General features: G+C 36.3%; 1 protein-coding gene across 15 annotated transcripts in view; it reads right to left on the reverse strand.

Annotated features, from left to right (window-relative positions):
• Grik2 (glutamate receptor, ionotropic, kainate 2 (beta 2)) overlaps positions 1 to 17,569 on the reverse strand; it is a 696,482-nt gene that overhangs the window by 292,197 nt on the left and 386,716 nt on the right. The window lies entirely within an intron of this gene.

Genomic DNA, 17,569 nt, shown 5'->3' on the forward strand with positions numbered 1-17,569 from the left:
TCAGTAAATTGTTTTAGTAGGAAGGTCTTTTTTCACAATGTTAATTCTACCAAACTATATGCTTGGGAGGTCTTCAAATTCAGGTATATTTCTTAATCTCTTCACACATGCAAAGTTTTCACTGTAGAGTTTTTTTTAACCTCTTTTGTTATGCATATTATAAATATTTTGTTTTATTTGAGAAATTGGGAAAAGTAGGATGTCCATGATCTCTTTCTCAGCATGCTTGTTACTCAAATGAATTAAGACTGGTAAATTTTGTAAGTCAATTATGTATCATAACATTTTGCTGAAATTATTGATAATTCTGCAATTTTATATTATCTTATACCCAATTTTGTGAACATTGGGTATAATATAATTTCACATTGAAAATAATTTGACTTAATATTTTTCAAATTGTATCCCTTTCCTTGCCTTATTGCTCCAGCTAATGCTTCAATCACATTAAGGATGAGCAGTAGGGAGAGTGGGCAGTCCTCTTCCATTCCTGATTTTAATGGGTCTTATTAATGGTTTTATTCATTTAGATTTAGGATTATTTTGGTCATGAGTTTTTCACACATAACCTCTATTATATTGGAATATGTTTCCTACAGTCCTACTTGTTCTAAGGCTTTTATTAAGAATGCATGTTGACACTTGGGAGGCAGAGGCAGGCAGATTTCTGAGTTTGAGGCCAGCCTGGTCTTCAAAGTGAGTTCCAGGACAGCCAGGCCTATACAAAGAAACCCTGTCTCAGAAAAAAAATGCAATTTGAATCTTATCAAAGACTTTTTTTTTTTTTTTTTTTTTTTTTGCTTTCGTTGAGATGATCATGTGATTCTTCCTTTTTTTTTTTTTGTCCATGTATTTGGTTTATTACATTTATTTCTTATATATGTTTTAAAAAATAAAAAATAAAATCAAAGAAAAAAAGAAGGCATGCTTAAAAAATGTATGTTATAATGATCTTCCAGCTGGTATCTTGATGAAATAATCCATTAAAATTTATGAAAAAAAAAAAAAACCAACAACAAAAAACCAAACAACAACAACAAAAAATCTCTATCTTCTGAAAATAGTTAGCATTTCAGGAACCTTTGGTGTAAAATGTATATATCCAGACTTATATAAAATATTTATATGTCTAAATGTGTAAAAGTTGAAAAGCAAAGTACCAAACATTTGAGTAAAGTATGCTTTGTTGAAAAAAAAACAAAAAAAAAAAAAACAAAAAAAAACAAAAAAAATGACTTTCAATCAAAAGTTATCAAAAGCAATAAGGAAGGACATTTCATACTCATTAAAGGAAAAATCTACCAATATGAGCTCTGAATTCTGAACATCTATGTTACAAAAGCAACCACATTTGTAAAAGAAAGGTTATTAAAGTTCAAAGTACATATTGAACCTCACACAATAGCAATGGGAGACTTCAACACCCTACTCTCAGCAATGGACAGATCATGGAAACAGAGGCACAGTGAAACTAATAGAAGTTATGAACCAAGTAGATTTAACAGATATCGATAGAACATTTCAATCTAAAACAAAAGAATATACCTTCGTTTCAGCAACGTATGGTGCCTTCTCCAAAATTGACCATATAATTGGACACAAAACAAGGATTACCAGATACAAGAAGATTGAAATAAAACATGTTTCCTATCAGATCACTATTGACTAAAGCTTGTCTTTAATTAAAAAAAAAAAAAAAAAAAAAACAGAAAGCCCACAAACACATGAAAGCTGAATACCTCTCTGCTCCATGATAACTTGGTCAAGGAAGAAATAAAGAAAGAAATTAAAGACTTTTTAGAACTTAACAAGAAGGAAGGCACAACAAAAACTTATGGGACACAATGAAAGCAGTGCTAAAAGGAAAACATGTATATCTGAGTGCCTCCATAAAGAAATTAGAGAGAACATACACTAGCAACCTAACAGCATATTGGAATGCTCTAGAACCAAAAGAAGCAAATACACCCAAGAGGAGTAGAGGGCAGGAAATAATCAAACTCAGGGCTGAAATCAACCAAGTAGTAACAAAGAGAATTATACAAGAATCAACAAAACCTGAAGCTGTTTCTTTGGGAAAATCCTCCAGATAGATACATTCTTTGCCAGACAAACCAGAGGCCACAGACACAGTGCCATAATTAACAAAATCAGAAATGAAAAGGAAGACATAACTACAGAAACCAAAGAAATTTAAAATATCATCAGATCCTACAAAAAAGCCTATACTCAATGACACTGGAAAATCTAGATGAAATGGACAATTTTCTAGACATAAAGCAGGTACCAAAGTTAAAGAAAGATCAGATGTACCACTTTAACAGTCCTATAACTCCAAAAAAAAAGCAGTCATTAAACATCTCCCACCCCCACGCCATCCCCCAAAAGCCCAGGACCAGATGGGTTTAGTGCAGAATTCTATCAGACCTTCAAAGAAGCCCTAATACCAATACTCTTCAAATTATTCCACAAAATAGAAACAGGAGGAAAATTGCATAATTCATCTATGAAGCCACAGTTATGCTGATACCAAAACCATAAAAAGATCTAACAAATGAGAACAACATTATAGTGATTTCCTTTATGAATATCAATGCAAAAATATTCCATAAACATCCAAGTACACATCAAAATGGTCATTCACCATGATAAAGTAGGCTTCATCCCAGGGATGCAGGGGTGATTAAATATATGGAAATCCTAACCCCCTTTATAAACAAATTCAAAGAAAAAAAACCCACAGAATTATCTCATTTTAAAAAGATTTATTTATTTATTTTATGTATATGAGTACACTGTAGCTGACCAGATGGTTGTGAGCCATCATGTTGTTCCTGGAAATTGAACTCAAGACCTCTGCTTATTCTGAACTTGCTCACTCTGGCCCAAATATTTATATGTAAGTACACTGTAGCTGTCTTCAGACACATCAGAAAAAGATGTTAGATCTCTACAGATGGTTGTGAGCCACCACGTGGTTGCTGTGATTTGAACTCAGAATCTTTGAAAGAGCAGTCAGTGATCTTAACCGCTGAGCTTCCCACATGATTATCTCATTAGATGTTGAAAAACATTTCACAAAATTCAATAACCCATCATGTTAAATGTCTTGGAGTGATCAGGAATTCAAGGCTCATTCCTAAACATAATAAAAGCAATATGTGGCAAAGTAGTAGCCAACATTAATCTAAATGGAGAGAAACTTGAAGTAATCCCACTAATATCAGGAGCAAGAAGGGTGCCCCACTCTCCCTCTATCTATTCATTTATAGAACCCAATTAGACAACAAAAGGAGGTCAAATGGAAAGAAGTCAAATATCACTAATTGAATATGATATGATAGAATACTTGAGTGACCCCAGAAATTCCACCAGAGAACTCCTCCATCTGATAAGCAGCTTCAACAAAGTGGCTGGATATAAAATGAACTAAAACACATCAGTAGACTTCCTCTACTCAATGAATAAACAGGATGAGAAAGATATTATGGAAATGACACCCTTCAAAATAGTCAAAAACTATATGAAATATTTTGGTGTGACACTAACCAAAACACAAAAATATCTGTAGGACAAGAACTTCAAGTCTCTGAAGATAGAAATCTAAGAAGGCCTCAGAAGATGGTAAATTTTCCCCTGCTCATATATCGGCAGAATTAACATATTAAAAATGCCATCTTACCAAAAGCAATCTACAGATCCAATGCAATCCCCATCAAAATATCAACTCAATTCTTCACAGAGATAGACAGAGCAATTCTCAAATTCATCTGGAATAACAAAATACCCAGGATAGCAAAAACTCTTCTCAACAATAAAAGAACTTCTGGAGGAATCACCATCCCTTACCTCAAGATGTATTACAGATCATTAGTGATAAAAACTGCATGGCATTGATACAGAGACAGGCAGGTAGTACAATAGAATAAAATTGAAGACTCAGAATTAAACCTACACACCTATTCTCACCTGAATTTTGACAAGCCAAAACTTTCCAGTGAGAACAAATATAGCATATTCAACAAATGGTGCTAGTTCAATGGTGCTCAGCATGTAAAATTGTTCAAATTAATCTGTTCTTATCCCCTTGTACAAATATCAAATCCAAGTGGTCAAAGACCTACACATAAAATCCAATACACTGAATCTAGTAGAAGAGAAATTGCACACATCAGCACAGGGTAAATTTTCCTGAACAGAATACCAATGGCCCAGCCTCTAAGATCAACTAGGGACAAATAAGATCTTATAAAGTTTAAAAGTTTCTGTTAGGCAAAGTACATTGTCATCAGGCCAAACAGCAACCTACAGATTGGGAAAAGATCTTTACCAATCCTACATCTGATAGAGGGCTAATATCTAATATATACAAAGAATTCAAGAAGTTAGACTCCAGAGAACCAAATAGTCCTATTATCAATGGAGTGCAGAGCTAAACAAAGAATTCTCAACTGAGGAATCTTGAAAGGCTGAGAAGCACCTAAAGAAATGTTCAACATCCTTAGTCATCCTAAAATTGCCAATCTAAAAGACCCTGAGATTCCACCTCATACCAATAAGAAGGGCTAAGATCATCAACGCAGGTGACAACAGTTGTTGGGAAGGATGTGGAGAAAGAGGAACACTTCTCCATTGCTGGTGGAATTGCAAGCTTGAACAACCACTCTGAAATTCTGTCTGGCAGTTCCTCAGAAAATTGGACATAGTACTAACTGAGAACCCAGCTACACCACCTCAAAAGATGCTCCACCAAAGAACAAGGACACAAGTTCCATAATGTTCATAGCAGCTTTATTTATAATAGCCAGAAGCTGAAATAACCCAGATGTCTCTCAACAGAGGACTAGATACAGAAAATGTGGTACATTTACACAGTGGATTACTACTCCACTATTAAAAACAATGACTTCATGAAATTTGCAGGCAAAGGGATGAAACTTGAGAGTATTATCCTAAATAAGATAAAGCAGTCACAAAAGAACACATATGGTATGTATTCATTGATAAGTGGGTATTAGGGGGAAAAAGCTCAGAATACCCACAATACAACTCACAGACCAAATGCAGGTCAAGAAGATGGAGGAACAATGTGTGGAAGCTTCAGTCCTACTTAGATGGGGGAACAAAATAATTATGGGAGCTAAAGAGTCAGAGGGTATTGAGAGGTAGTGAGTAGTGTGAGGGAGAAAAGGGGGGACAGGATCAGGTGTGGGAGGACATGGGAGAGATGAACAGAGGGTAAGGAAATTGAACATAGGTGAGTAACAGTGGGGATTGGAGAACTGGGGTAGTCATTAGAAAATACCAAAATGCCAGGAAAGCAAGAGGCTCCCAGGACTCAACACAGATGGCATTAGCTGACTTACCCAGCAAAGGGGAGAACCTATAGAGACCATTTCCAGGGTTAGGCATGGCTCCTGGTTGAAGGATTGAGCCACCTACCCATCACAAAAATATTAACTCAGAATTGATCCTGAATGAAGAAAATACAGTGATAAAGAGTGGAGCAGAGACTGAAGGAAAGGCCATCTAGAGACTGTACTTCCTAGGGATCCAACCCATCTGCAGAAACCAAACCCAGACACTATGGCTCATGCCAATAAGGGATTGCTGACAGGAACCTGGTAGAAATGTCTCCTGAGAGAATCTACCAGAGAGTGACCATTACAGATGCAAATGAGTGCATTCCAACATTGGACTGAGCACAGGAACCCCCAACTGAGGAGTTAGGGGAAGGATTGAAGGAACTAAAGGGGTTTGCAACCCCATAGGAATAAAAACCATATCAACCAACCAGAACCCCTAGAAATCTCAAAGGATGAAACCACCAACCAAAGAGTATATCTAGAAGGACCCACGGCTCCAGCTGCATATGTAGCAGAGAATGACCTTATCTGGCATCAATAGGAGGGGAGACCCCTGGTCCTGTGAAGGCTTTATTTCCCAGAATAGCAGAATGCTAGGACAGTTTGGCAAGAGTAGATGGGTCGGTGGGGGAGCACGCTAAGAGAAGCAATGTGGAAGGGTGATGGGATATGGGATTGGGATTTGTAGAAGAAAAACCAGGAAGGTAAATAGAATTTGAATTGTAAATAATTAAAGTAAGCAATAAATTAAAAAATTAATTAAAAGTTACTAATTCCGTATTACTGGTCCCCACTGAGAAAATTTTGAAAGAATTTCATAACTAATACTTCAAAAGAATGATTGCAACTATGTGCAAAGAACCCAAAGCAGATAGTAATGTGTGCAGAAGTATTTTAATCTAACAATATTGCTGCTATGGCAAGGGATAATATCCTAAATCTTTCTAGAATTATGATCTAGATGGAATACAATCAAGCTCCGGATTACAGTGTGATCTGGTTGGAATATAGACAGGCCTTTAGGACAAACCTTTAGTACCTAATAATGAAGGTAAGGTTAGTTTGTAGAAGAAAGAAGCTATGTTGAACAATGATGCCTAATTGAGGGACACGTGATAAATCAGAGAAAGATTTTAAAAAATGAATCAGAGATAGGATATGACAAACTCTAATGAAAATACAGAAAAGATGTAATTTAAGAGATTAGCAATTAGGTAGAGGAAAGGGAGGGAGGGAGGGAGGAAAAGAGAGAGAGAGAGAGAGAGAGAGAGAGAGAGAGAGAGAGAGAGAGAGAGAGAGAGAAACAGTATTGAGGTTAGAGAGAAGGTAACAAAACCTGATGGTGTAGAAAATGTCAAGGATCAGTTTAAATGTATGGAATGGAAAATAGGCCTTTGGGATATGATGAAAAAGGATAACTTTTTGAAAGATGAATATAAACAAATATCCATATCAAAGGCATGAAACAGTTTAAAAAAACAAAACAAAACTATATATGAGCATGCCCCAAACCTGAAGAAAGAGATGCCATCAAGGTAAAAAAAGAAAAAAAAAAAAGGCCTAAATAACAACAAATAGAGAATAGTCAAAAAGTAACTCCCAATGACTGATTGTAACTTAAACACTAAGTCATGAAAGAATGGATGAGTGGGATTAAGCCATGTATGACTGCAGCACATAAAGAATATGAAAACTTATAAGGCCAAGAAGGGATTGGAAAGATGTACTTCAAGTACTAAAGGACCATAACTGCTAACCTGTACTATTATTCCAAGCAAAATATTTACATGAATTGAAAGATAAACAAAACATTGCATGATAAAAGCAGACTAAAGGATTTATGACTATAAAATCAAATCAAATGAGGTTATCAAAAGGGATACAAAAGATACCACCACAGAGAATGTAAGCAATAGTTACACCATTAATACTAATAGGTCTAAGAAAATACAATAGATACAAGTTGATATGCAGTAAGGTATATCATTCACCAATAACTATAAATACAAATGGTCTCAATTCTCCACAAAGAAAATGCAAAATTGACCAGAACTCAGGACCTATTACTGGCTGCTTCCAAAAAACACAACTCACTATCAAAGAATGACACCAATTTAGGGTAAAAGGATGGAGAAATTTCTAGGAAGTAGAATTAGGAAGTTAGCAGATGTACCTATTCATATATGAAAAAGTATTACACAAGAAACCACTATGAAACTAAGATGTTTAATAATTTTCATCAAAGTAGGAAATTAAGAAAAATGCCAAGAGTATTCATGGGTATTTGTGTTGGTAATTTAGAAAGCTGTAAAAAAATAAGTTATTAGATTTTAAAAATTGTTTAAAACTTGTTTTAAAAATTGTCTTAAAAATGTTTCCCAGTTTATGACCATTTTAAATTATTAATATCACATGCAGAAAGAGAGAGACAGAGAGAGACAGAGAGACAGAAAAAGAGAGAGAGAGAGAGAGAACTACTGAATCTATTTATCTATGATGTATGAATATATATCCAAATCTAATCACTGGAGATTAGACAATCAATATGGGTGCTTATATCTGAGGAAAACAGATCCTCCCTCTCTCACTAACCATTGTTCATCTGCTCTTCAACAAAGTGTTGGAACACTATGGGACTTCTTTTGCCCACACAGGCATATCAACCTGTGCCCTTATTCAGGATTTATTTAGGCAACCCATCCTGTTAATTTTTAATGGGTACAGTTTCCAGGTAATGTCTAGATACATTATCGATTTAGTGGTATCTGGTACTCTGGTTTTTAATCTTTTTACTACCTCTTTCTTGATCACCCCTGAACTTTTGGTATATTAATTACTACATACCTTCACCTTTATCTAGCAAGAAAATTACAAAAATTATTAGAACTAAATGTGATGGGGTAAGAAATTAAGAATGGAAAGGGGGAAATGTGAAGCCAGCCAATCCCTTAAATGTACCAAAAATATAGTATGAAAAGCTTTGTTGCCTGCAAACAAGTAGGTTAAAGGAGTGAACAGGTGTTGGGCCATCAAATTAGAATGGATATCTGTCATCCCGTATGTTAACAGTTATGCTGTATAAATTGTATACATGTGATATATATTCCTCTTGACTTTATTATTTCTGAAATATGTGTATAAAGCTACCTATAAATTGTATACAAGTTGTTAAGATAAATTCCTGTTCTTTATGAAGCTGCAGTATCTGAATTTCCAAGCCTGAATGCTATGCAACTCTCAGAACTACACATTTGATTGCCCTTTCTTGACAATAGTAAGAGTAGGATAAGAGTAAAAAGTCATTGACAACAGCTCTACACACTTGCTTTTGTTGATGTTATAGGGAAAGTTGTAACTATTTAGGTGATGTCTTGATCATATCTCTCTTTTATACTCTGGACTATATATAAATATAGATAGATATAGATAGATATAGATGATATAGATAGATACAGATACAGATACAGATACAGATACAGATATAGATACAAATACAGATACAGATATAGATATATTTACCAGATAAGTATGTACCTAAATGTCATGGGCAAAAAACTTTTGAAACCTAAGCAAGTAAATCAAGTAATTACATTGTAATAGCCAACCTTCTAGAGTTTTCAGGGATATAAGACTGAGTTGTAGGGGCAGATACACTTGTTAAATTTCTTGAAAAACTAGGAAAAGCCTCACCGAGAGTAAATGATTTCCTTGAGAAGTCTGCAAATTTCCAAGGCTGTTATTTCTATACTAAAGTGCTTCTAGTGAGGAAGGGAAGTAATTGGACAGTGATATTTACAGGCAAGCAATCCTTTTTTAGCAAAATCAATTCCTATACAAACAATTCCTATTAAGTACTCAATATCTTTATATGAGAGAGAAAGTATTGAAATAGACACCAAGTGGAAAACAGGCATTCCCCCTATTAACTTACATAAAGTATCATATACAGAAATAAGAGCCTAAAATTGAAAACTGAAACAAAAGACTTCAAGCAATAATTATATGTGAAATTTGAAGAAGAGAATACTGTAGGATACCACATTACAAAGGTGAAGAGAGCGAGGAATTGATTTTAAATGAATAATTTCAGTCCATACATCTCCAAACATGTAATGTTTAAAATGTTAAATATATAAGCCCTGTAAATGTTTATTGATTTGTAAAAAAATTCATCATGGCATGAATGCATATTTTACCCCTCATGGGTGAAATCTATCCATGAGAGAAGAGTCTAAAAGTACGGATAAATATCCTCAACTCTGTATTTAAGTTTAAAAGAGGAAACAGTGATAAGGCCCAATATTTTATTTGTCTAGGGAAATAAGAGATTGCTATTCAAAAAGGCTAAAAGAAACATGTGTTATATTAGGTAAGTACAGAAACAAGAAGCCCAAAATATTTAAGAAAAAATTACCTAAATACTGTCTTATATAAAGGAGTATAAGTCGATACATAAGAATGCCCTCAAAAGACAAATACTTCACTAGTGTATATGGGACCTGAAAATGACACGTATTGTTTTTGAAAATTAATTTTCATTCAAGGCACTATTTTTTCATAGTTGTAGTTATTTTTTTCTTTTCCTTCATAGATCTCAAAAAAATCTACAAATCTCATTTTGTATTATCAGTAGTTTATGTTGGCCAGATAATTTGGGGAACATCTTATACACGACTTTCCAGGTGGATTATCATGAGGGAATGTATAAATGTTACATCATGTTGACAGTCTATACATTATTTTCCTCACCTATAAACTATAAATCATGGGATTTAGTTCAATATTATTATTAAAACTTTTGTCTTGCTTCACAGATGACTCAGTTGTTAAGAACATTTACTCATCTTCCAAAAGACCTGTAATCATTTCTCTGCAACTATGAGGTGGCTCAAAACCATCTGCAAGTGAAGTTTCAGGAGATGAGATTTCCTTTCCCTGTCCTTCTTGGACATCAAACATGCACATGGTACACTGATATACATATAAACAGAATACCCACAAACATAAAATAAAGAAATAAAAGATCAAAATAAAATGAATATATTGCCCAAATTAGTTGGTGTAGAGTATTATTACTTATTTAAAAGAAAGTAAAAGATTGTGAAAGCAAAAACACGGCAAACACTTTGACTTTTTTGAACACCCCACGCTATAAATGACTGCTATTATAGATTGCAATTGGCTCATAAACATATTCTAACCATGTGTAGTTGAGAACAAGTGTGCTAACCTCAGTTCGCATGCTAATCTTAGAAAATATCTGAAATCATCTTTATGTTAGGGGCTTTACATACACCGTTATCACTTCTCATATTAAGTCATTCTTAAATTTTGGGTTTTAACTGCTCTTCTGAGTGTCTTTTGTCAACTTGCCAAAAACTTGGACATATCCAAGAAGAGGAAATCTTCTTTAAGAAGATCTTTCCTTAAGATCAACCTGTAGTTGCTATGAACATAGTGGAGCATGTGTCTTTGTGGTATTGTGGGGCATCTTTTGGGTATATGTCCAGGAGCAGAATAGCTGGGTCTTCAGGTAGAATTATTTCCAGTTTTCTGAGAAACTGCAAGATTGATTTCAAGAGTGATTGTACAAGTTTGCAAATACACCAGCAATGGAGGAACAATCCCTTTTCTCCACATCCTTGCCAGCATATGCTGTCACTTGAGTTTTTAATCTTAGCCATTGTGACTAGCATAAGATAGAATCTCATGGTCATTTTAATTTCCATTTCTCTGATGACTAATTATTTTGAACACCTCTCTAAGTACTTCTCCAACACTGGAGATTCCTCTTTTGGGAATTCTTTGTTTAGCTCTGTATCCCATTTTCCCCCATTTTTTAATTAGGTATTTAGCTCATTTACATTTCCAATGCTATACCAAAAGTCCCCCATACCCACCCCCCCCACACACACTCCCCTACCCATCCACTCCCCCTGGAGTTCCCCTGTACTGGGGCATATAAAGTTTGCAAGTCCAATGGGCCTCTCTTTCAAGTGATGGGCTATTAGGCGATCTTTTGATACATATGCAGCTAGAGACAAGAACTCCGGGGTACTGCTTAGTTCATATTGTTGTTTCACCTATAGGGTTGCAGTTCCCTTTAGTTCCTTGGGTGCTTTCTCTAGTTCCTCCATTGGGGGACCTGTGGTCCATTCAATAGCTGACTGTGAGCATCCACTTCTGTGATTGCTAGGCCCTGACATAGTCTCACAAGAGACAGCTATATTTGGGTCCTTTCAGCAAAATCTTGCTAGTGTATGCAATGGTGTCAGCGTTTGGAAGCTGATCATGGGATGGATCTCTGTATATGGCAATCATTAGATGGTCCATCCTTTCGTCACACTTCCAAATGTTGTCTCTGTAACTCATTCCATGGGTGTTTTGTTTCCTATTCTAAGAAGGGGCAAAGTGTCCACACTTTGGTCTTCATTCTCTTGAGTTTAATGTGTTTAGCAAATTGTATCTTATATCTTGGGTATCCTAAGTTTCTGGGCTAATATCCACTTATCAGTGAGTACATATTGTGAGAGTTCCTTTGTGATTGAGTTACCTCATTCAGGATGATGCCCTCCAGGTCCATCCATTTGCCTAGAAATTTCATAAATTCATTCTTTTTAATAGATGAGTAGTACTTCATTGTGTAAATGTACCACATTTTCTGTATCCATTCCTCTTTTGAGGGGAATCTGGGTTCTTTGCAGCTTCTGGCTATTATAAATAAGGCTGCTATGAACATAGTGGAGCTTGTGTCCAGGACACAATGAGAAGACCAAACCTACGGATAATAGGAGTGGATGAGAATGAAGATTTTCAACTCAAAGGACCAGCAAACATCTTCAACAAAATTATTGAAGAAAACTTCCCAAATCTAAAGAAAGAGATGCCCATGAACATACAAGAAGCCTACAGAACTCCAAATAGACTGGACCAGAAAAGAAATTCCTCCCGACACATAATAATCAGAACAACAAATGCACTAAATAAAGACAGAATACTAAAAGCAGTAAGGGAAAAAGGTCAAGTAACTTATACAGGCAAGCCAATCAGAATTACACCAGATTTTTCACCAGAGACTATGAAAGCCAGAAGAGCCTGGACAGATGTTATACAGACACTAAGAGAACACAAATTCCAGCCCAGGCTACTATACCCAGCCAAACTCTCAATTACCATACATGGGGAAACCAAAGTATTCCACGACAAAACTAAATTCACCCATTACCTCTCCACGAATCCAGCCCTTCAAAGGATAATAACAGAAAAAAACCAATACAAGGACGGGAACCACGCCCTAGAAAAAACAATAAGGTAATCCCTCAACAAAACTAAAAGAACACAGCCACAAGAACAGAATGCCAACTTTAACAACAAAAATAACAGGAAACAACAATTACTTTTCCTTAATATCTCTTAATATCAATGGACTCAACTCCCCAATAAAAAGACATAGACTAACAAACTGGCTACACAAACAAGATCCAACATTTTGCTGCTTACAGGAAACTCATCTCAGAGAAAAAGATAGACACTACCTCAGAATGAAAGGCTGGAAAACCATTTTCCAAGCAAATGGTATGCAGAAACAAGCTGGAGTAGCCATTCTAATATCTAACAAAATCGACTTCCAACCCAAAATAATCAAAAAAGACAAGGAGGGACACTTCATACTCATCAAAGGTAAAATCCTCCAAGAGGAACTCTCAATTCTGAATATCTATGCTCCAAATACAAGGGCAGCCACATTCATTAAAGAAACTTTAGTAAAGCTCAAAGCACACATTGCACCTCACACAATAATAGTGGGTGACTTCAACATACAACTTTCACCAATGGACAGATCATGGAAACAGAAACTAAACAGGGACACAGTGAAACTAACAGAAGTGATGAAACAAATGGACTTAACAGATATCTACAGAACATTTTATCCTAAAACAAAAGGATATACCTTCTTCTCCTCACCCCATGGTACCTTCTCCAAAATTGACCACATAATTGGTCACAAAACAAACCTCAACAGATACAAAAATATTGAAATTGTCCCATGCATCCTATCAGATCACCATGGACTAAGGCTGATCTTCAATAGCAAAATAAATAATAGAAAGCCAGCATTCACTGAACAACACTCTTCTCAATGATAACTTGGTCAAGGAAGGAATAAAGAAAGAAATTAAGGACTTTTTGGAGTTTAACAAAAATGAAGCCACAACATACCCAAACTTATGGGACACAATGAAAGCATTCCTAAGAGGAAAACTCATAGCTCTGAGTGCCTCCAAAAAGAAACTAGAGAGAGCACACATTAGCAGCTTGACAACACACCTAAAAGCTCTAGAACAAAAGGAAGCAAATTCACCCAAGAGGAGTAGAAGGCAGGAAATAATCAAACTCAGGGGCGAAATCAACCAAGTAGAAACAAGAAGAACTATTCAAAGAATCAACCAATCAAGGAGCTGGTTCTTTGAGAAAATCAACAAGATAGATAAACCCTTAGCCAGACTCACTAGAGGGCACAGGGAAAGCATCCTAATTAACAAAATCAGAAATGAAAAGGGAAACATAACAACAGATCCTGAAGAAATCCAAAACACCACCAGATCCTTCTACAAAAGGCTATACTCAACAAAACTGGAAAACCTGGATGAAATGGACAAGTTCCTAGACAGATACCAGGTACCAAAGCTAAATCAAGATCAGGTTAATGATCTAAACAGTCCTATATCCCCTAAAGAAATAGAAGCAGTCATTAATATTCTCCCAACCAAAAAAAGCCCAGGACCAGATGGGTTTAGTGCAGAGTTCTATCAGTTCTTCAAAGAAGACCTAATTCCAGTTCTTCACAAACTATTCCACAAAATAGAAACGGAAGGTACTCCACCCAACTCATTCTATGAAGCCACAATTACTCTGATACGTAAACCACAAAAAGACCCAACAAAGATAGAGAACTTCAGAACAATTTCCCTTATGAATATTGATGCAAAAATCCTCAATAAAGTTCTTGCTAACCGAATCCAAGAACACATCAAAACAATCATCCATCCTGACCAAGTAGGTTTCATCTCAGGGATGCAGGGATGGTTCAATATAAAGAAATCCATCAACGTAATCCAGTATATAAACAAACTCAAAGACAAAAACCACATGATCATCTCATTAGATGCTGAGAAGGCATTTGACAAAATCCAACACCCATTCATGAAAAAAGTCTTGGAAAGATCAGGAATTCAAGGCCCATACCTAAACATGATAAAAGCAATCTACAGCAAACCAGTACCCACCTCAAAGTAAATGGTGAGAAGCTGGAATCAATCCCACTAAAATCAGAGACTAGGCAAGGCTGTCCACTCTCTCCCTACCTATTCAACATTGTACTTGAAGTCCTAGCCAGAGAAATTAGACAACAAAAGATCAAGGGGATACAAACTGGAAAGGAAGAAGTCAAAATATCACTTTTTGCAGATGATATGATAGTATATATAAGTGACCCTAAAACTTCCACCAGAGAACTCCTAAATCTGATAAACACCTTCAATGAAGTAGCTGGATATAAAATTAACTCAAACAAGTCAATGGCCTTTCTCTACACAAAGGATAAATAGGCTCAGAAAGAAATTAGGGAAACAACACACTTCTCAGTAGTCACAAATAATATAAAATACCTTAGCATGACTCTAACTAAGGAAGTGAAAGATCTGTGTGATAAGAACTTCAAGTCTCTGAAGAAAGAAATTAAAGAAGATCTCAGAAGATGGAAAGATCTCCCATGCTCATGGATTGGCAGGATCAATATAGTAAATATGGCTATCTTGCCAAAAGCAATCTACAGATTCAAGTCAATCCCCATCAAAATTCCAACTCAATTCTTCAACGAATTAGAAAGGCCAATTGGCAGATTCATCTGGAATAACAAAAAAACCGCGGATAGCAAAAACTCTTCTCAAGGATAAAAGAATCTCTGGTGGAATCACCATGCCAGACATAAAGCTGTACTACAGAGCAATTTTGATAAAAACTGCATGGTATTGGTATAGTGACAGACAAGTAGACTAATGGAACAGAATTGAAGACCCAGAGATGAACCCACACACCTATGGTCACTTGATCTTTGACAAGAGAGCTAAAACCATCCAGTGGAAAAAAGACAGCATTTTCAACAAATGGTGCTGGCACAACTGGCGGTTATCATGTAGAAAAATGCGAATTGATCCATTCCTATCTCCTTGTACTAAGGTCAAATCTAAGTATATTAAGGAACTACACATAAAACGAGAGACACTGAAACTTATAGAGGAGAAAGTAGGGAAAAGCCTCGAAGATATGGGTACAGGGGGAAAATTCCTGAATAGAACAGCAATGGTTTGTGTTGTAAGATCGAGAATCGATAAATGGGACCTCATAAAATTGCAAAGCTTCTGCAAGGCAAAGACACCGTCAATAAGACAAAAAGGCCACCAACAGATTGGGAAACGATATTTACCTATCCCAAATCGGATAGGGGACTAATATCCAATATATATAAAGAACTCAAGAAGGTGGACTCCAGAAAATCAAATAACCCCATTAAAAAATGGGGCTCAGAACTGAACAAAGAATTCTTACCTGAGGAATACCGAATAGCTGAGAAGCACCTGAAAAAATGTTCAACATCCTTAATCATCAGGGAAATGCAAATCAAAACAACCCTGAGATTCCACTTCACTCCAGTCAGAATGGCTAAGATCAAAAATTCAGGTGACAGCAGATGCTGGCGAGGATGTGGAGAAAGAGGAACACTCCTCCATTGTTGGTGGGATTGCATGCTTGTACAACCACTCTGGAAATCAGTCTGGCGGTTCCTCAGAAAATTGGACATAGTACTACCGGAGGATCCAGCAATACCTCTCCTGGGCATATATCCAGAAGATGTCCCAACCGTTAAGAAGGACACATGCTCCACTATGTTCATAGCAGCCTTATTTATAATAGCCAGAAGCTGGAATGAACCCAGATGCCCCTCAACAGAGGAATGGATACAGAAAATGTGGTACATTTACACAATGGAATACTACTCAGCTATTAAAAAAATGAATTCATGAAATTCCTAAGCAAATGGATGGACCTGGAGGGCATCATCCTGAGTGAGGTAACCCAATCACAAAGGAACTCGCACAATATATACTCACTGATAAGTGGATATTAGCCCAGAAACTTAGGATACCCAAGATATAAGATACAATTTGCTAAACGAATGAAATTTAAGAAGAACGATGACCAAAGTGTGGACACTTTGCCCCTTCTTAGAAATGGGAACAAAACACCCATGGAAGGAGTTACAGAGACAAAATTTTGAGCTGTGACGAAAGATGGACTATCTAGTGATTGCCATATGCAGGGATCCATCCCATAATCAGCTTCCAAACGCTGACACCATTGCATACACTAGCAAGATTTTGCTGAAAGGACCCAAATATAGCTGTCTCTTGTGAGACTATGCTGGGGCCTAGCAAACACAGAAGTGGATTATCACAGTCAGCTATTGGATGGGTCACACGGCCCCCAATGGAGGAGCTAGAAAAATTACCAAGGAGCTAAAGGCAACTGCAACCCTATAGGTGGAAAAACAATATGAACTAAGCAGTATCCCGGAGCTCTTGTCTCTAGCTGCATATGTATCAAAAGATGGCCTAGTCGTCCATCACTGCAAAGAGAGGCCCATTGGACTTGCAAACTTTATATGCCCCAGTATGGGGAACCCCAGGGCCAAAAAGGGGGAGTGGGTGGGTATGTCGGACTTTTGTGATAGCATTGAAAATGTTAATGAGGAAAATACCTGAAAAAAAAAAAGAAGCTAGGATGGAAAGGATAGTTATCAGGAAGAGAGATAACTGCTTATTTACTGAACAATTTTTACAGAAAGTCGTGACATTAGGAACAAATGCTCTGATGGGCAAAAAGCCAGGTGTGTTATTGCCTATAGTAAAGTTTTGACTAAAATATTGTTCCAATTTGATTCATATAGAAGTTACAGTATTTGAAAAAACAGCAGAAGAGTCAATATTAATTTGAAGAGGACCTCAAAGCCTTTGATGTGATACAAGAGAGTCTGAAGACTTTAGTTAGAGAATTAGAAACTTCACCACCGCAAGGGTGTTAGATCACTGGAAGTGAAGCTGCTTCATTGTTGAAAGCTTGTAACACAGCCTAATCTATTTTGC

The sequence above is a fragment of the Mus musculus genome, chromosome 10, assembly GCF_000001635.26.
Source record: "Mus musculus strain C57BL/6J chromosome 10, GRCm38.p6 C57BL/6J".
NCBI lineage: Eukaryota > Metazoa > Chordata > Mammalia > Rodentia > Muridae > Mus > Mus musculus.